The 21461-nt window shown below is 38.9% G+C and overlaps 1 protein-coding gene and 1 long non-coding RNA gene across 6 annotated transcripts in view; both read left to right on the forward strand.

The window, feature by feature from the left end:
- The window catches only part of LOC116701032 (astrotactin-1), a 372813-nt gene that overhangs the window by 246569 nt on the left and 104783 nt on the right, over positions 1-21461 (forward strand). The gene's annotated exons all lie outside the window — the stretch shown is intronic.
- LOC116701037 (uncharacterized) lies at positions 1763-20350 on the forward strand. The gene is made up of 3 exons (XR_004334795.1): positions 1763-1773; positions 2919-2921; positions 20259-20350. It is a non-coding gene; the product is annotated as an uncharacterized LOC116701037 (long non-coding RNA).

Raw genomic sequence — 21461 nt, forward strand, 5'->3', positions numbered from 1 at the left:
TGTGTGTGTGTGTGTGTGTGTGTGTGTGTGTGTGTGAGAGAGAGAGAGAGAGAGAGATTCCCACATCCCTTGTTGCTCTTTACTAATACAGTAGGTATCTCCTCTCTTTCTAAGTTTTCATAGTAAATGAGAGATGTATTCAAGTTAAATCTATTTTAACTTTCCTTTTAATTTTTCCTTTTGTCCTTTTTTTTGTCACTGCTGCAAGTCGATTGCAGTTTACACAAAAACGGGACAAAATCTCTCTCCTCCTGCATTATTGAATGAAACGGAAGAATGAGGTCTCTACCCTTGTGTGTGTATTTGTGTGTCACAGAAAAGAACCCTAGGAGCTTTAAAAGTGACATGCCTAAATGCACGTGTGCCTGCATGCTGTACAGAACTTTTGAGATTTCACATATTACACACACACACACACACACAGACACAAATGGAACCAAGAAGATGACGTTTCATGTTAAAGGCACACATTTTACAAATGCTTTTAAATGTATTCATAATGTAAAGCCGTGTTTCACACCAAAGTTGTGTGGGTAGGAAAGCAAAATCTATTCATGAGTAAAATATACAAGAAGGCAGACCGTCTGGCTGCTTTGTATCGTCAACAGGGATTCCACATGGCATTTTCACCATGTTGTGGATGAAGGTACAAATTTTTTGGAATGTCTGTCATCATATACTAACAATAATGGATTGAAACACAATTTTTTTGCCTGGTTTTCCTCACCAGAAACTGCTGTGGAAAAAATAAGTTCAAGATAACACAGCTGAGTCTGGTTAATAAGCGAGAACAACCGTGTCAGGCTTTCTTGACCCATGTTAAGTTAGCGTACAAGTTAGCAACGGCGGCCTGTCATAATTCCTGTTGAGAAGACTGATTGACGATTTTGAAAATGACACTTTTGTGATTCAGATGAAAAAATAATCACAGATAGGGAGTCCCATGATACTCTTTTCATGTTCCCCTGTGAATGATAAACAATGTTATTATACTCAGTAAATCCTTTATTGCCAGAGTTTTATTAGTTGCCAACTATACATATGAGATCTGGCTTGTGTCACATGTGTGTGGCGTATTGTGCTGGCAAATTGGGAATGAGTAACAATGCCTTACTCATTCTCCAGTTGCCCATTTGTAGTCCAGGAGTCAGTCAGTTGCACAATCTCATTTAGCGTGCTTTTACATCTGAGCAGTTTGGTCTATTTTAACCAAACACTGGAGCATTTCGTCACACAGTTCAGTTGTTTGGGGGTAGTGTGAAAGCTCATCCAAGCTCTGGGGCAGACCAAACAACCAGGGGTTTTGCTTTCAAGTGCGCTAAAGTTTGGTTTCACTATAGGTTGGAACGCGATCCAATCCAAAAAATCACAGAAGTGAACCAAAGAACTAGTTATTTTTAATTTGCATTTTTTGTTAATTCAACCTTGCACACAATTTACAGACTTATATATGATTTAACGGATGATAACTCTCAAATCTGGAACTTATGACGATACCTTGTTCGCCCGTTTGTGTAACAGGGACAAACATATTAGGTTACACTTCACTTTACACTTCTAAGGCATCTACATAAGGGTAACATGACACTGTCATGAACGTGTCAAAATGCCAAAAATGAAGTTTTTGACGCTCAAAATTTAAATTCTGCTCAAAAGTGGAGATCTCAACTTCCCCCAAATTTTGAACCTTAAATTACACCCTTGGTTGAAAGAGATAAATAATGAAGTAAACATTACTTTATGGAAATGCTTGAAATGCTTTAAGTCTGATGGGTTTACAGTTTCATCTATCTGTGTTTGTTAAGTTGTTGCGAGTCATCATGTAAGTGGTACAGTTTGCCTCTCTTCATGACTTTTCAAGTGAGCTGCGAGATTCGTGAAAGAATTGAAGTGGGAAATTACCTGTGTTGTTTGTTTAGTGCATTACATAATCGGCTAACGATAAAACAATCCAGCACAAAAATCATTTCTCCCCACTCTCACTTATCAGCACTCTGTGGAGGGTAGCTAATTCTGCCGGCATGTGGAAGCGAAACATCTCGATTACCACATTTCAGCAAACTCAAGGTCCTACGCTGGGGGCTTGTTTTAAAGGTGAAGTGTATACATAATTCTGTTAGTTCATTTTTTACCACACATAAGCATGCAAGCAAAAAAAATAAAAATTAAACCCCCAAAGCTCCCTAGTGAGATTCAGCAAGTGTGATGATAAAATCTGTTTGACTACAGTTACATTTCATCATTGCTACTTTGTTGTTCCAGCTGTGCCAGTATTGCTAAAAAGATGCTGCACTCCCGTACAGTAACCCCGCCTATTATTTCTTTTTCATCAAAGCAAACGCGTCACTGACCGAGCCCTGAATTCTATTTCATGGGGTTAAGTATGTGTGATTAGGATTTAGTTTTGCACAGGCATTTCAATTAAAACACTAAATAAAACCACCATCACTAATCCTCCCCACGTGGCTGCATTGAAACGAAGAAAAAGACACACACACACACCCTGGTAAATTAACGTTTACTTCCATATGTTAATTGAGGAAGCAATCAATTTGTTGATGGAAAAAAACATTCATCTTTAATTATTACTCGTTAGGCTGGATGTGTCAACCTTCTCCTGCCGAATGCTGTTCGGTATCTGGATTTTGCAGGAAATCAATTTAAATTGAATTGATTTTGAATTGAACACAGAAGCTTCCACTCTCTCACACACACACACACACACACACACACACACACACACACACACACACACACACACACACACACACACACACACACACACACACACACACACACACACACACACACAGTCGTCACCATAGCGCACACACATAGACCCCATTAGTACAAACATGGTGTCATGTTACTAAATTGCCCCCTACAGGCCAAAACCACCACAACACCTTCAGTAAAAGAGTGTGTGAGTGTAAGCAGTGTGACTAAATGTACTGTAACAGAGCCTGGGGGGGCTCAGCCAAATCCTTTCCAATGGAATTATGAATATTACATACGGCAACAGACTGAGACCTCCCTGTACACCCCCATTCCCTCCTTTTGTTTGCTAACTGAGCTGTATCAGTCCTCCCAGTTTATTTTTCACATCTAATTATCCCTGTAGTATGCAGTGAGAGCTGAGACTCTCCATTCTCTTTTGTTTAATTATGTCTGAGTAGCTGAGGAGAGGAGACGGTACGGCACACGTAGAAGAGGGCATTTGACTTCCCAGGGCTCTCCTTTTTGCATGCAGCACAAAATTGAATTGGAAAATGAATATTGTTGGTGTCTAAATACATGGTCCACCTTCACAGGCATATAGTAGACTTAACTTGCTAACTAAAGTACTTCACTAATTTAACCTTTTTTGTGAAAAACTGATTTTATCATTTAAAAAATGTAAGTGGCAGGACAATTTACAGTTAAAATATGAATTACTCTCTGATGGACAAGCAATAGAATGGTTACACTGCTTCAATTTTTTGGGCATTTTTGTACTTTTCTCTACTTTTTAGCCGTTTATTAGCTGATACTACCTAATCCATGTACTTTAGCTGTTGTCACATCTTTGTTTTCTGGGCGTTAAATAATACAAGGTAACTCAGAGCAAAGAGCAAAAACATATATTGTACTGCAAGTAAATTTTACATTATAGAGGAATTCCTAGAGAAATGAATGTGCTTGCTTTCTGTGTCCTTCTATCGTATGCTCCTACAGAGGCAAGTTGCTGTGTAGCTTGTGCTACGAGAAATTGTGGCAAACAGTAACATGAACAATTGACTAATTTTGATTAGAGAGGTGGTCTCGCAGTGGCCATCCTCTGGCAGTAAGGTTTAATGTTCAATGTCTTTAGTAGCCAGCGTAAATCCATCTCAACATGAAAGACAGTTGTCTGTTATAGACACAAATTGCTGATATTGCACTTTGCCCTCTGTGACATGTCTGACAGCTGTCTGAAGGAAGTACATTTTAGTAATCAGTATCCCAAACAATCTCAGGAGATTGTTGCAATTCACCAGTTCCCGCCGACAGCGACAGAATGGATCTCGACCACATGCTGTGCAGCTAAAAAAGCAGCTGATCTGATGCAATGGTTTCCTCACTTGGCAAACAGATGTGAAACACACACTCAAAGTTGTTTTACCGAAATCCACTTTGAACATCACTAAATGCTCATGTCATCGTCAGCCAAGTAGTCCAATTTTCATTTCCTAATGGTATTTCTTGCTACGTGGGATATACTGTAGCTATTTTGACCTGTTTTTAGTGTGACTTTTTGTAGGAACAGCTCGCACATCCAAACAAATTCTACTGTGCAGGTGCGTTGGACAATAACATCAACTGCGAAACAAAGGACAAAAGCACTCTGCTCGTGCTGTAGCATCAACTTTTATTTAGAAAAACAAACGTTTTGGTCCCTCCGGACCTTCATCAAGAGTATCTCAAATAACGAACAAAACTGGTTTAAATACATTCCTCCCCTCCCATTCTGTGTCTCCAGGTGTGGGACAATAGACAATCACTTCTCAATGGATGTCTTTTTTTTACAAGACATGTGTCATTTTACAATAATAAAGGCGAACATTACCCAATAAAATTGCAATACTGCATACAATAATTGCATACATACTATACATCAGGAATATACAGTGACTGAACTCAGTGACAGATTCATTTGAGGTACTGTTGATGAAGATCCGGAGGGACTAAAACGTTACATCTTCAGGCATTTTGGGTCATATTATCCAGTGAACCAAAATAGTGAAGAATTAAATAAACTCATAACTAATATAGTGTGTATACAAATAGTTGGTATGCATATTAAATAGATTAGACCTGTGATATACCTGTGTTTTATCTTTTTTAACAGAAAATTACATTGTATTTTGTATAAAATTACAGTATTCCCTTTGAATAGAATAAATAGTTTTTACTTTATTATGTAAAAACAACATTAAAAAGAATATGTTTCACACCTGGTGTGTATCTGGCGCCATGACTTTTGACAACCTAACATGTTTTCTACCAAAGCCAAGTTGTCTATCAGCATGCTTTCAGTTTATTTTAGATACAAGCCCCCCTACTGAATTCCAACAAGCTGTCTGGCCTTGTACAGAATACTTAAACTTTGAGCTGAGAGGTAGGTGTGTGTGTGTGTGTGTGTGTGTTGTGTGGTTTTGTGTTTGTGTGTGTGTGTGTGTGTGTGTGTGTGTGTGTGTGTGTGTGTGTGCGAGAGAGAGATGTGTTTCGATTAAGTTTGAAGTTTGTCATTGACTTAAACTTGTGAGGAGGTACTTCCACTTCCACTCTGTGGCAGTGACCAGCATATTTAAAAGAGATGAAAAGCTTAAGCTCTGCCTAAAGCTGTTTGAACAGAAAGATGGTTTTGGTCAGAACCAAACTCTTAATTGGGAATACAAGGTTCCTTTTGTATTGAGTGGGAGAAGATAATTTGATGTAACAAAACAAAGATTTTGTTCTGAATCACTCTGTGGTGCATCATGTTTTTTCCAGGCACGCCAACATTCAGTGTGACAAACTGCTGCCAAATATGACAAATAGGTCTGCGGTTTTACCGTGATTAAAGAAGCACCTGCGTTGACAAAATCAAATTCCTCTTGTCAGTTTAAATGTGTCTGTCCTTGTAAGTACATGCACATTAATCAAAGGCTTTTACACATTGATTTTTGTATTTCTATAAAACTTATTTCATCTAAACGCAAAAAGTGTAGTTCAACATTACTCCTAGTCTCATATGCAACTCTCTGTTGCTGTGAGGGTTGCTGACTGGGAAACCCATAGGCATATCTTCCAGCTGTAGGGTGTAATTTGCTCTCGCCATAGAGTATCGCACGTCAATCAGCACATGCTGCTAATGGTGTACAACTAAAAGTTTCCAGGAAGAACTTGCACTTGTGACCTTTGGTTCCACAATACGTGCATAAGCACATGCCATATAAGCCTAGTGCAGGCCGTGACCCCCACAATGTAACAAATAATTGTTATAGCCCTACTTTGTACATACAAATTTAAACAGAGATGTTCACTACGAGTCCCAAGTTACATTTTGGGAAAGAAACATAGGTGAGAGGAAAGAAAACTCCCTTGCAATAAACTCTAACATGCAATCACAGAGCTTAAAATTCCAGCAAATATGCTGCTAACGAAGGGTAATATGAAAATGTGGGTAAAAGCCCTTGTTTCAGGAATAATTTAAAAACTAACTTTAGAGTTGGACTATAATGCCACCTACGTGTACTAAATCCTGTTTACTAGCCCAGTTTTTGTATTCTAGTTCGGCAAACACTTGTGCTCCACACAACAATCATTTTTCAACACTTCACAGAGGTTGGCATTTTGTTAGTCTTAGACTAATTACTGTCATTCACACATCAAAGACAGCGCCCTAATAGGACTTTCTTAACCTTAAGTGAAACAATGTATTAAAAGCCAATTATCTGAACCAGGAAATACCGGTAATACAATCTTAATAAGAAACAATATTAAGTAAGTATTTATGGCATTTCTAAAAGCTGACAGTAAGAGTACCAAAACAATTATTGCCTACCTGTATTTACTTGCAATTCACAATTTGGAGTTCCATGGGCCTTTTTAAGAAGTGCTTGAAATTAGAGATGGTCCGATACCATTTTTTACTTCTCAATACCGATTCTGATACCAAGTACTGATCAGATACCAGTGTGTCATATATTTGATTATGTTTTAACAGCTGTATACTACTATCCCTGTATGGATGTGATATGATTTCTGTCAAACTCTCTGTAAAACATTGACAAACACAAACAATGAATGCCACATAACTTTCTTTCATTGTCCAGTTTGACATTCAGTTATAATCGAAAAAGAACTTAACTAAACTACTTCAATGTAGATTTTCTTTAGGGTTTTATTATGTGGTATCGGCTGGGTGCATAGACTCCAGTACTTTCCGATTACAGCGTTTTAGGCAGTATTGGTAGTGATACTGATATCGGTATTGGGACATCTCATCTCAGTTACTAGTTTTAATTCCAACATTAAAAAAACATCTGAAATATAGAAGCATAAAGATAACATGAGACAATGATATTCATGAAAACGATTCAAATTTATATGTAATAAATAATGTATAACAAGAAGAATTTTGGTACAAGAAACAATAGCAGTATAAAAGATTCATTGTATACAGAAATGTGCCTGCATTCAGATCAGTTTCAGCAGGGAACCATGCATATGTACACAACTGAGGGGTACTGACTGCTGCACATATGCAGCAGTCAGTCAACCCCTGGCCTCCAGAGGCATGGGTCCATATCACTACACATTTGTTTGACAGTAGGACTGTGGCTGTTTGATACTTCTGAGGGTTTCTGTGCAACATCAACAACTGAGACATACATATTTCATGTTTTTCCTTCCCACCAACTGCATTGTGATGAGTGCTCGAGGTCCACCGGGTTCAGTTACACTATAAAGATCAAACCTCTCCATGTGTACGCAGTCAGAGAAACTCTTAGACACATGGACCACACTGGAGCAAAGGGATCGTGAAAAGCAACACGCGCTGGCCTCACCTGTCCTTCCTGTTCACCCCAAGTAGTCACAGCCAACTTTCTGACAGATGCAGTATGCAGTGTGTGGGCGATAACCAGTTTGCTGAAGTGTGTCATTGTGATGGTGATATAAGACTAGGGATGTGGCAATATTGGAGTGCCTGTTCAATGTCAATTGAATATTAGTTTGTTTCTCGCTTCATGTGTTCCATTTTTTTTTCTCCATTTTTTAATTAATATTGTCAATGTTCATTGACACTAAAGGGCAACAAACATGTTTTGTATGACACACGTCAAATCAACAATCACAATGTCAAGAAATGCCACTCACCTTTCTTCAAGCATTGACGGACATTATAACTAAAAAAAACAACTTTATCCTATTTGGCGCATCCCAGACGGTGTACCTCGGGAGTTTTCAAAAACATGACACTGTGCCACCAGTAAGTAAGAAGGAATAAACGCCGGGGGAAAAAACATCAACAGCCTCTACCTCTAACAGTTCTACCTCTAACAGTCCTTTGACAAAACTAAAAAATACAGCAGCAACTAAGGTAAAAGAGCTTAAAGACAAACTCATTGAATTTATTGCTCTCGATAACCAGCCATTCAGCATGGTGGAAGACGTTGGCTTCAGCAGGCTAATGGTGTACCTAGAGCCGTGGTATGCTATACATAGCCTTAACCAAGGTAAAGGAAAACGCAAAGCCTCCCTTTTCCAGAAACAGAAGCTAACCCTGGTAACGCTATGAACATGGATGTATGGAGAAGTAGGGCCAGGAGCAGTGATGGCCAAATGGAGCTTTGTGAACCAGTGTCCTTATTTTCTGAGCCCACTAGATGGTGCTCTTAGTTTTAAAGGAAAAGGCCTAAGTTTTTGCAATTCAGTGTTCTCAATGTTTTCAATTCAATGTTCTCAACCAATTGTTGAACAGATAGCGCCATCTAGTGGGCTCGGAAAATAAAGACACTGGTTCACGAAGCTTTATCCGGCCATCACTAGCCAGCAGCATGACGGAGACAACCGCAGGACAGAGAACGCTATAGGCATGCTTTCCCCGGTGACCCATAGCTGGTTAGTAAATATGCAGGAACACCCAAAGCGGGAATATGTGAATTAATACTGGGATGTCAACTCAACACAACTTTGAGTCAACTGATTTCAAAAAGTTTGCTACTTTACTCAAACCAAAGTTCAAAACACCTGTTGATGTTGGTCTTCTTTAGTCTTTTGGCTATTTAGGTTTTTTCCTGGAACACGTCAAACACATTTTGCCCTTACTGCTGCGTCTTGTGTTGACTGTTTACATACAGTATGTGTGCTCATCATCATATGTACATTGTTTTTACTGGTGTTATTGTTAAATACATTGTGAATACATATTTCTAAAATTCTGTGATGTTTTTGTTGAGTTATTAAACAATACTTTTTCTGACCTTTTTGAATCCCCTGACTAATAACCCATCTTACAAAAAGACTAAAACTAATAAAAACTAAACTAAAACTAAGCATTTTCAAAAAATAAAAATAAAACTAGCAAACCCACTTTAAAAACTAAACTGAATTTGAAAACAAAAAGTCAGAATGAAATAAATATAAAAACTAATGAAAAATGCTTAACTATAATAGCATTGGTGTACACACAGATATCACTGAATTACTTTGATACTGAAGGAAAATTAAAAATGTGATGTTCTCAGGTATGTTCTGGTGCATCTTTTACCTATGACTTATCGGTTATTTTATTTTCCTGCACTAGAGAGTATCCAGAGAAAATGATATTCAAAGTTATTACTAACCAAGGAGCATGATTTTTGATTCACAGTAATTGGGCGGTAATGGTAATTACCTCAATTGCCCCAATGAGCTGTCAGTCACAGCTATAGCTGCTGACCATGTTGTTAAACAGACCAAATCAACAGCTGAACTACAATAACTTTCTGTTGTTGAGACTAATAAAGAGATCTTAGACTTGTACTTTGCTTTGAGATCAATAAGTCATAACCAAAAAATAACAAGGCACATTGCTTTGCGATAGTTTAAAAAAGCCTTTTAATAAATGGTCTTAGCGCTAACATGTTCCAACTCACAATTTTCTTCAGGACATGTTCTTGGACTGTATAATAAAACTTTGAGCTGACAGATGGCGTGCGTGCGTACGTGCTCGCATATGCAAATGACTCAAACTTGCTACTTCCGTGCCCACGCTGTGGCACTGGAATGCACACATCCCTTTCACCTTGCACAGTTCCTCAAATGTAATAATATAGTGACATTATAATGTAAAACAAACTACTTACTTACTATGGAATGGCACAGTACAGAAGTATCTTTTACTAGTTATTCACTGTACAGTAACCAAATGATTTCTGCAAGATGAAATTACATTACATCCAGATGGTGTACATGAGGATGCCTAAAAAGAGCAGAAGGACTAGAACTGCCAGTCGCAGTCTTGCAAGACCGTGGACTGTGGCAGCCAACATAACTTAGTCACACCAATTGTTGTTCACAACGCCTTGATAGGAATCCCAGTCTAAAGCATGTGGCAAGAGTTAAATATAAATAAGGAAGCATTTCATCTTCCAAAAATGGAAAGAAACATCAAAACATTAGGAAACCCTATCAAATGATCTTGTTTTCAGATCTCGGAATAGCTGCCCACATCTGAATTTCTTTCACCCATAAATAAGTCTGATGACATGTTCATTGATGGCTGGTTGGGATTGGAATCACAAACCAAACCAATCAGCAGGAAAAAAAGTCGAGAGAAACACCTACTATGACTGCGGTTCGCACCAACCGCCAAGTACCAGTGGGTGTTTTCAGCCCTCCAGCCTCTGCAGTAGTTAGATCTGTCAGAAGGCATACAGTAGACTTTAGATCTGGATGTGAACCTCTCCTAACCAGTGGACAATCTGGAGTCACCCCACTTCTTTTAAAAGTAGTTATTTGGGATCTGATCAGCTGTAGCGTGTCAGGTGGTTAGAAACAGTAAACCCCTCCTCTATATTTCTTATTCATTAAATTTATTTACATGGTTCATGGTCCATCGCTGACTTTTCCCTCTGCAATTTTCCCAAGATCTCATTGTGAAAGCTAAATTATAGGTTATATGTGTATATGGGGTGGCTATAATCTGATCAGCTGTAACATTGCGGCCTTGTTGTATTGTATAAAGGACACAAGGTAAGATGTAAACCTACAGACGTTTGCTTTTTGACCACTTGTTGACCATTTGTGAAGCTCTCAAACAAATGGGTCATCTTCTTTGTGTTGTACTGTACGTGTGTGGTGGCTACATGGTAGCAAAGGTTAGAGAGTCCTACTGTTTTTTACGGTTGCCTTGGCAGTATAGAAGGCAGACGACGTCAAGACCAACTAGGAGACCCAGGCTGAAAGGTTCCTTTCCTTAATTCATCTGGCTCAAGTATTTTGTGTGATCTTAGAAAGAGCCTGTGTTAACATGTTTTAATGTAGAACCATTCAGACATTCCTTTAGCAATACCTTTTACCACTCAGTTTCGTTTAAAGAGGTTATGTTTGACAAAACCCTCATGAATTTGGAGTAGGCGTGTGGTGGACTTTGAAGCTGTGGTTGCTGTCAGCCCCCTCACCCAGTATTGGCCTCTGAGAAGCACCTTGCTCCTTTTTATAGGGAAACTGTCTAAAAAACCTAGCCGTGTTTTTGTTGCTCGGGCTAAGTTGTCACTGTTTATTACTTCAAAAATAAACTTTCCAGAGAACACCTGTTCCTCTCTGAATGGGAGCAGAGCTGATTTTTCAGTCTTCGTTTTTTCTTTTTCATTGCAACTTAAGGGCAAACTCATCATCTTCGAGAACTGTAGGTACAAGTAAATGAAAAAATGTCAAGGTTCGGGACTGAACGTTCTTTCGGGAATAAAGTCAGCAACAGGGCTTCATAGATGCAAATGTCATCCCAACACGAGGTAGTACATCAAACTGAATTATCTAATAGTCTGTCAGTGCAACAAGGAGACCTACACCTTGTGTTCATCTACCATATCTCACCTCTTAACTAGTGTGATTAATTGCCTTCTCACACCACTGTTCCAGACTGTGAATCAGATCACAGCTACAGGGCCACACATTAGAAAAGCGCTGGAAGAGAATAGATGGGAATGTTAATGAGCAGAGCACAGGCCAGCTTTGCCAACTACCTACTGTCCTGATCAGAGAAATGAGCATGGATTGCCTGGTAGTTTGGTGCATGGAGATCATGCTGAATGCAGTGCCTGAGCCATTGTATTTGATCTTTTTTTTCTTCTTTTCCCCTAAATTGGCAAATATGCTCCTACTTTACTCTCACTTACCTACCTATGTTTCATTCTGTCTGAATGTTGGGAATTACTTTTGAAAATTTCCAACATTTCTTTTTTCTTCTTTTTGTTAAAACATACAAGACTGGGATCATATGTCAAGAATCTAGCCCAAACTCCCATATTAACCTTCATTTGTGTTGTTGTTGTTGCCAGGCATACTTTGATATATAACTGTGCTTTGTATATGCAGTTTGTATGCGCAGAGTTAGTGTGTAAATACCAATAAAATGGTTGTAGGCAACAGAGTCTGCAAAAAGGTATGGAGGAAGTCGGAGGACGTTCAATGTCAAATAATTAAACTGCATCATTGGGTATGTACCTCTGGGGTCAGCTGAGAAAAAAAACTAAACGTGAGCAAAATAGGAAAGATATTCTATTTATATTGTTACCTTAATCATAACTTGTCTCCTCCTAGTTGTACTAGAGCACTTATTGTTAAAAAATAAGTCTGGAGACACTACTATTTAATCATTAAATAAATCGACATTTTTGTGTCTGTGTTGTAGTTTATATACGTCTAAGCACCGCCGGCTGCTACTAGAGACCAATCTTATTTCTCCAGGTTGGAGGACGGCTCGTTTTAATAAAATATTGTTTGTAGCTCATTGTTAACCTTACTACGTTAGGAAAGAGACATCATTTGAAATTTAATATCATTTTGCTATAGAGTAATTGATCCTGGAAGTTTTAATCTGTGAATATCTTTCTTCCTTTGCTCACGTTTATTAAACCGTGAGCACGATTGTTATGAATCCATGCTCAAAGTTTGTTAAATCTTGAACCCACGGATTCATAATCTGTGCGCACGGTTTAGTTTTTTTTTTCTCAGCTGACCCCAGGGGGGGGCTTCGTAGTTATGTCAATTTGTGGGCATTCATATTTAATGATCTCAATATGAAATAAAGGCTAATGAATTTGACTAATAATCTTTGCAAGGTCAGTACAAATATCACGTATTGACTTTGTTTCTTTGAATACTGTGTACAATGGTGCCACAGACACACATACTTGTACATGAGAATAAATACCATATTATCTCCCCCCCCCCAAAAAAAAAAAAGCAAAGCAGGTTGGCATATCATATTTAAAAGTATTGTGACATTTAAATTATACAGTGGTTGTCAATCAAAAACTAATTAACCCACAAACAAACAAACCATAGCCTAGTGTAGGCTGTAGTTTTAAACACTAATGTATAATATCACAGAGAACTAGCATTTTCAACTGGTGATCCAAAATCCAAATTATTTTTCCCTGCTGGATATGTGTGACACCCCTATGACTGACCAACATAGGTAATGTGCAGAAAAAAAATCATAGTTCTTTTTTATTAAAGTGTTTAAAAGCACAATGTGTTAGAATTTCCTAAACAACGCCAGTTCACCAAAGCCTCGCAGTTTCGGAACCATGTCCAACCCTGGCCCAGAGGAAGCACAACATCTGCTGTTGTGAACTTAAACAAATAAAAAAAGAGGCAGCATGGCTGTGGTTATATGGCAAGCCATTTTAACATTTAAAAGCTAGACTGGATATGTGTTGCAGATATCTTTAATTCAGTTTTGCCTAGTCAAAAAGAACATTTTGGATATCCGCAAATACATTCTTGCTATCCACAATTGTAATTTCAGATATCCACAAAGACATTCTTCCTAGGACAAATTACATCACGTTTGCCATTCATTTGTATGTGTTTTCATTCCAGATATCTACAATTCAGTTGCAGATATCCACTATGTGAATTACGGATATTCACAACTGAGTTGTAGATATCTGTAATTCCAGTTTGAGATATCTACAATGTGATACTGACTAGTCATAACTCCAGTTCAAGATATCTTTAATTCAACTCAATTCAAGATATCTATATGGTCCTTTTCAGATATCTTAAATTAGGTTTTGACTAGGCGAAATGACGTTGTAGATATCTGTAACTGGAATTATGACTAGTCAAAATGACGTTGTAGATATCTGTAACTGGAGTTAGGGATATTCGTAATTTAATAGTAGATATCTATTTTCAAGATATAGATATCTTGAAATAAATTTTAATTAGAGATATCTGAAATTTGAGATATCTTTAACTTTCATTCTGCCTAGTCAAAATGTAATTACAGATATCTTGAATTAGAGTTTTGACTAGGCAAAATGACGTTGCAGATATCTTTATGCCAATGCGGCCGCATCCCACAGGCGGGAGCAGAGGCGCGTTGTTCAAATCATCAATCACATAGCTAGCACCTGTAGTTGTGTAATTAGCACATTAGCACATAACATGTGGAGCAGCCAGAGGGCGAAGGCGTTTAATCGTCTTTTTAATGCTGAGCCCGTGCAAGACAGGAGCTGACCAAGAAATGAGGATTCAGCGTTACTTTCCCATATGTTCAATTCTTCCGAGATTTGTTTCACAGTTTTCAATAAACGACGTTCTCTCTCCACAAATCCCCTCTGTGAGGCTCGTTCAATTGCATGCCATTTTTTTTGTTTTTTTTTTATTAAAGCCAACGCCATGACTCTTTCTTCTTCCGTTCTCTGAAATAAGGAAATTAACTTCTACTTAATCTACCACTTCTTTTATTATGGCGGGGAGGGGAAATCACGTATCTAAAATAGAGCAACGTCATGCCCAGTAATTTGCACTAGTCATAATGACGTTTGAGATATCTTTAACTTTCATTTTGCCTAGTCAAAACTGAATTACAGATATCTGCAATTGTCATTTAAGATGTGTGACGCGTTGATTAACGTTTTCAATGACGTAATTGTAGATATCTGTAATTCAGTTTTGCCTAGTCAAAACTGAATTACAGATATCTCTATCTGTCGTTTTGACTAGTCACAATCACGATACAGATATCTTGAATGACAATTGCAACTATCCGAAATGTAATTACGACTAGTCATAAAGACGTTATTGCTATCTACAATGTTAATTCCGGATAGTCGAACTTAGCTTTTAAATGTTAAAAGGGCTTGCCATAGTGGTTAGCATTGTTGCCTCTCAGCAAGAGGTTTCTGAATATATCAGCAGACCTTCCTAGAGTTTACATGTTCTCCCCAGGTGATCGAGCTTGGATGGATCCAGCAACCCACAACCTTCCAAGAAGTTACTGTGGGTAAACTGCTTAGAATTGATTGATTGATGGATGGATGTCCATAAACATTCTTTTATTCAGGCTTATGCAGCCTATCCTCCAGGACATTACGGTCTTCTGTACCAAATATATTCTAACCCTACACCCCCTCAGAAATACTTTGACATTTATCCAGTTTATGGATTATCCAGGCAATAATGCCAATGATAGATTGATGCTAACAAGCCTTAAGCCGCAATAACTTTTTTTTTATGATCACCATTATCCAATTTCTGTACCATTTCTTACTTTTGGTTTTCTTCAATTTTCGTTTCCTCTGACCTTACTGTACATTTACATTACTTAGCTATTTAAGTATTTTACAATGCAGCTTAGAATAAATGAGAAAGTAAAAATTGTGTATCCCAAGAGTCCACCCTGCTAACTTGTGCTGTAGCAGAGCATTCTAAACTTGGTTTGTCATTTTCCAATATACTTGAATCACATTTTGAGTAAAGAAAATCCTACACGATCATTACTCTCACCTGAAGAGCATCTGGGAGCATTATCCCAGAAACCAGTGTGCAATGTCTCACTGCAAACGTGTAGAAGAGTGAGCTCATTAAATTCCCCATTAATCCCATGCTGCTCATTTCATAAAATTCCCTCCTGTCTTTTTTGTCCCTCATCCCACCAATCCTCCTTCCAACCTTCTTTGACCATCTCCATACCTTTGGAATTAACGTTGACCCTGTGTGGAGCCATAAGTTTGACTGTGGAGCTCCCACAGTGTTCTTTTTCCTCTGCACACAACCCGCTGCCGTTGATTCTCCAAGGTTTTAATCTTTTATTCCCTCTCTTTTCTCCAACCTGCATCCTTCCTTTTCCTGTCTATCCCCATCTTCCCCCATCCCTCCCTCCCTCGCACTCTTCTCTGACTGCATTTGCATATCCCACTTGTGTCAGCTCACCCAATCACTGTGCTCATTTTCCCTAATGCAAAAACATGTGTCCACTTTTATGTTTAACTGTTAATATCTCAAGAAAACACCCGTCCTGCAACTGACTTCCCTTCCTCCACTCTATCCCCTGGAGGTTTTCTTTTTATACCTCCCTTGTATCCTCTCTTCCTACTTTCTGAATTCCTTCACTGCTTCACTTCCCTCCACCCCAAGATGTTGGAGCCTGGAGCAGATGAGACGCTCAGCAGTTCCTACTCACACTGGGAAGGAAAACTATTCCACACCATTGATTCCCTCCAAAGGCATTCCTCATATGCTCTCACTTTTCTTCCTTCCGGAGGTGCTGTAACCTCTCCACACTTGCTGTACTCACACATGCTCCTGTTCACGGGGTGATTACATCTGTATGCCCCAGGCATGAGAGAGTGTGAGAAAGGTAGAGGATTATGTCTTCCATCACCTATCTGTGTCTGTGTGTGAGAGGTGGCATGAGGAAAGAATAGGGATAGCCAAAATAATTAGTCTGGAGAAATGAGAAATGAAGGGAAGGAGGAGGGGGAACAGAACAAAATAAGAAATGTTTAAAAAAACAAAGAACCATTAAGGAAAGAGGAGAAGAAGGAGCTGCAGCAAAAAGTAAGGCTAGGGTAAAAAAGGACAGGAAAGGAGAGAAAAGGAAAGGTGGGGTAATGAAAAGTGAAGCAAAGATAACAAATGGAAGGAAAGAGAAAAGGAAAAGAGGAAAGGATATGGGGGAAGGAAAGGTGACGAGTGGAAAGATAAGGAAAGGGAAGGAAGGGAAAGGAGAGTACAGTAAAAGAATATCAGAGAAGGCAAGTAGGAAGGAGGAAAAAGTGGCTCTGTAAGTAGGCCAGTGGAAATTTCAGAGAAATTGATTAGCATTCAAACAGACACAGTAGGCTGCGGGGGGTGGGGACTGTGATGGGGGTGAATGAATATTTATTAGAACATGTCTTCCGATGGCTGGCACATAGACACACCCAAAGGCTGTGGAAAGAGAGAGTGAGAAGAGACACACTGAAACTGCAGGACAGAGCTCCAAAAGCACAAACAGACAGAGACTCAGAGAGGAAAAGACAAGTGTTAGAGACAGAGACAGAGAGAGAGGACGAGCAGGAGAGTGTCTGACACAGAGTGAAGGGTAGAGCTGAGGGCTGGGGTCTCTTAACACATCCACAGGCTGTCCCCTGCTACTATCACCCTGCTAGGTGAATAGATATAGGCTATAATGGACTTGACTGCTCAGCATGTGTGTATGTGTGTGTTTGGGTGTGTGTGGGTTCGTTCGTTCGTTCGTTCCACCTTGCCCAGGGATATTTTGTTGTATTTTTCCTTAGCAGTAACCCTGGGGTGTGCCCTTGCATTAATTAGCTAAGGTTCGGCTAGAACCAGAGCGCAGCAGCACACAAACCAGTATACAATATCTGTTTGAGCTCTGACATTCTCTGCTTTATAGCTTACATTTATATATCTAAACCTTAATAACGTATTATATTATAGGTACAATATATGTATTTCCAAGGCCGAATAAAAGAAAATGCTGCCGCTGGAGTTCAAAATGAGCCATTTATCTTGACTTAACCTGCTAGTTGTGTAAAGTGTGACATGTCAGTAGCCAGGGGTGTTCACCTTATTTGTTTAGCCACAGTACAATGTTATCTTATGTGTTATTATTTTTGCAATGAAATTGGTTTATCTCGTCCTGATCCCCTAGTCTTGTTGTGCAGCCCCACTTCCTGACACCTTCACATTTCTAGCACCTCTGCTCTCTATCAGCTGAGAAAAAGTTGAAATTCATAATGTACAAACTCTTTGAGAAATACTTCTAGATAGTCACCACAGTCAGATCGACCTGAACAGCAAAGCTACTTTGTCTCACATTTTATATTACATAGCACCGTATTAAAAAATACTGCAAAAAGGACCAAGTACCACTACAAGGACCACCACAAAGTTTGCTAGACCAAGAAGAACATTAATCTCAAAAATTAAAAAAATGACGCCGTTAAAATGGGTTTGCATTAACGACGTTAATAACGCGTTTAACTGACAGCACTAATTTTTACATCATTTTGTAACCACCAACCAGCCTTGTGACCAAGCAACCAAGTGACTGACTGTCCAACCTGCCATCTGTAGAGTCATATTGCTAGCATGGGTTAATTAACATTCTGACTTTTACCATTATCAGAATCATCCAGCATTCTGTCTGGCAGGGTGGGTTCTACATACTGTCACAGTTTACCCAACAGGCTTTTTAAAGCCGGTAGAAAGCTCATTTTACACTACATAATACCCTTTCATTTAATTTCAACAAAACACTGACAGAGAATACAAACTCTTTTCAGCATTACATACTAAACACATTCATCTCTGAGGAAATTGTAGGCAGGGTATCACAGATCTTGCAACTTCACTACGCAAGTCATTCACTTTTTCCTCAGGTTTACTGGTTCACCGTTCCAATCAAAATACCAGATCTCTAATCCCTTGGCTTCGGATGCCTTACTTAGCTTGTCAATTTCTAAAAGCCACTCAAAGCTGAAATAAATGATCATGTCCAGGCTTTACTGCTTGGAGACTCTGCTGTATTAGTCGTAGCAGTCCTTAACATGAAGTGACAATATCGTATATTCTGTACATCGAAATGGGCTTTTTACATCCAGCATTATCAGACTAGATGGTTTTGTCCTTTCAAGTCATTATCATTGAGAGGAGGAAACATTGGTTCCCTCATCATATGGAATTGGCTCTCTGATTAAATGAGCTTTCATCATCTCCTCCACACACCCCTCCTCCTCGTCTTTGTCAGTGTGTGTATGTATGCAGTCAGATCATCTTCCTTATGAAGTCATCCGGTAATGAGGCGTATCACATTAGATGAATGGATAGGCTGACTAATCGCATAAAGCCTGTTAATTGGATGCATATTGTCATGGCTAACTGTTATAGCATCATAAAGTCGCGGTGCTGACGATGGCGGCGCTGCTCTGAGGTCGCATAAGCAGCACTAACATGGGAGCAAATAGGCATGACAAATAAGTGAGGCAGGAACCTACAGGCCTTATGTCGTACTCTCTCTCTCTCTCTGTCTCTCTTCTAACTCATCATCCCCCAATAATCATTTTTAATTCCTGATGCAAAAGCTCTTCCTGCCTGCCTCTTCTCCCTTCCTGCCCACCTGGGGGAATTTCATCAGCCCTTTCTGCTTAATTACCTCAAAGACGCTGTCAATCTCACCTAATTATAACTCAATTCTCAACGTTCGGTCTCATAAAGGCGGACTCTGAATTGCACCGTTCAAATCCAGTTTACTTCCATGACCTCTGGAACTCCCCCACACAATAAGAACAGATGTTACAGTTGTCCTCAAAGGGAAATCTTACACTAAACGTGTTCCTCTTGAGACCCTGAACGCCTCATTTAGTGTTGATTAGCATGGATACATAGGCAATGCCTATTGAACCCTAACAATTTTAAAACTCCTTCTCTGACACAAAATTAAAAAAAGTTGTTATGCTCAATAGAACTAATAATCACACATTTGAAAATCAGTTTTATAATCTTGGAGCACTATTTTTCTACTGTATTTAAAAAAAAAACATCTTAATACCGCTGTTTTCTACGGTGACAGTCACTCTTGGTTTACCGCGGTTTCCCACATTGTTGTCAATGCAGTTATAATGTCTTTATTCAGATGTCTACATGTGAATACAGCTTTTTATAATTTTTTCTCCCAAATTGTGTCAAAGTGTCTGAATTCATATGCAGATACACATTGATAGAAATTAGCCAAAATGTTGTCTTGACTTTAAACCGCTACAAAAAGCTTTGACTCGGACTGGAAATAATAATCGGCACACAGAAGAGGATGTCTTGTCCCGGATATCGGCAAATCACTGGAAACCCAGAGGCATTGGCCATTTTCCCCAGAGGCTAAATCATTGTCAGACTGATAGCCAACGGGTTCTTTGATTAATGTAACCATGACAACAAATGTCCACTTAGCCTAGCAAAGTAGGGTTGTCAACTAATCCTCACCAAACCTTAACCATAGCGTTACACTGACAAACGATGTCATCCCGCCGATAGGGGTGTCAGGTCAGGAAGCCCTTATGTTTGTTTTTGAAAGTCAGACTGACTTTTTTCCATTTAGAGCATTTATGAAAATTATTTGTTAATTCAAAACTAGTGAGTATATAAAGCAGCCGTGTAGGATTGACTCAAAATAAACTACAATGCAACAGTGTGGCTCATTAATGTGTTTTTAATAGTTTTTGGACAACAAAGGAGCTCTATGACACAGGAAGAAGATATTTCAGGCTTTGGATACACAGATTATACATGTTAGGATTAATTCACTGTTGTTTTTGGTCTCTTTATGGGATTTTTTACAAAGAGAGTATGCATTATGATGATGCAAATCCTGAAGATGTTGCAGACTTTATCAGAAAAACATGGCACTTTTAAAACATTGGTGAATGTTTTGACATCAGACATACAGTATCTGCATGCACTTTAAGAATGCTTAGGGTAACAAAGTGGCCTTGGTGACTGTTTCAGCCTGATCTCATGTTAAATTCATGAGTTTATTTTATGAGACGTAATGCACCCACATTTCATATATAATACAAATGGAGGAAAACGGAGCAATGACCTTATGTGACTTACACAGGCAGTAATTTGGATGGGAATTAAATGTGGAGGTCAGTGTAATGGATGAGCAGATCCATTTGCCTTCAGCAAATCAATTAGATGTCAGTAAGTTGTTCTTTTACAGCACATTTTAACATTTAAAAAAACATATCCTTTGCCAAAACATTACTATACAGAAACTTAAAGTTGTATCTTGTACTACAAATCTATTAGAGGTTAAAGTTTATGGTAACTCATGTTATTAAGAAAACTTCGAAATTTAAGTGTCTAACATCATTGTTGGAAGGCTGGATAGTTTTTTGGGGGTTTGTTTTAGGTGTTTTGGGCTTTTTGCCTTTTAATTGATTGGACAGTAGTAGACAGGAAAGGGGGGGGGGTAAAAGGGGGGCAACATGCAGCAACGGGCCACAGGTTGAAATCTAACCCAGCCCACTGCAGTAAGGACTGACCCTTGGTACATGGGGCCCACGCTCAACCAGGTCAGGGACCAGGTCAGGGACCAGATCAGGGACCAGGGAGCCCCAGATGGATCATTTTTATAGTTGGCTATAGTGACTACCTTACATATAGTAAGCGTATAATCAGTGGATTTTAATATTTGCTAATAGTATGTTGGATTTATGTTAAGACATTTTAATTTTTTTAGAACACGTTAAAAATTAACAATTATTTGGAGGCCCCCCTGCTGTGGCGCTGAGGTCTCCCTAGGGGTCCTGGACCCCCGGTTGAAGATCTCTGCTCTAGACAATTACAGACAAGTCAATTGTTGAACTTGCATTCTTCTCACTTTGTCTTTATGGAAATACTTCTATAATTATACTACAACTTTTGTGCATATTTTTCCATTTTTCACAAGA

The sequence above is a fragment of the Etheostoma spectabile genome, chromosome 13, assembly GCF_008692095.1.
Source record: "Etheostoma spectabile isolate EspeVRDwgs_2016 chromosome 13, UIUC_Espe_1.0, whole genome shotgun sequence".
Classification (NCBI taxonomy): domain Eukaryota; kingdom Metazoa; phylum Chordata; class Actinopteri; order Perciformes; family Percidae; genus Etheostoma; species Etheostoma spectabile.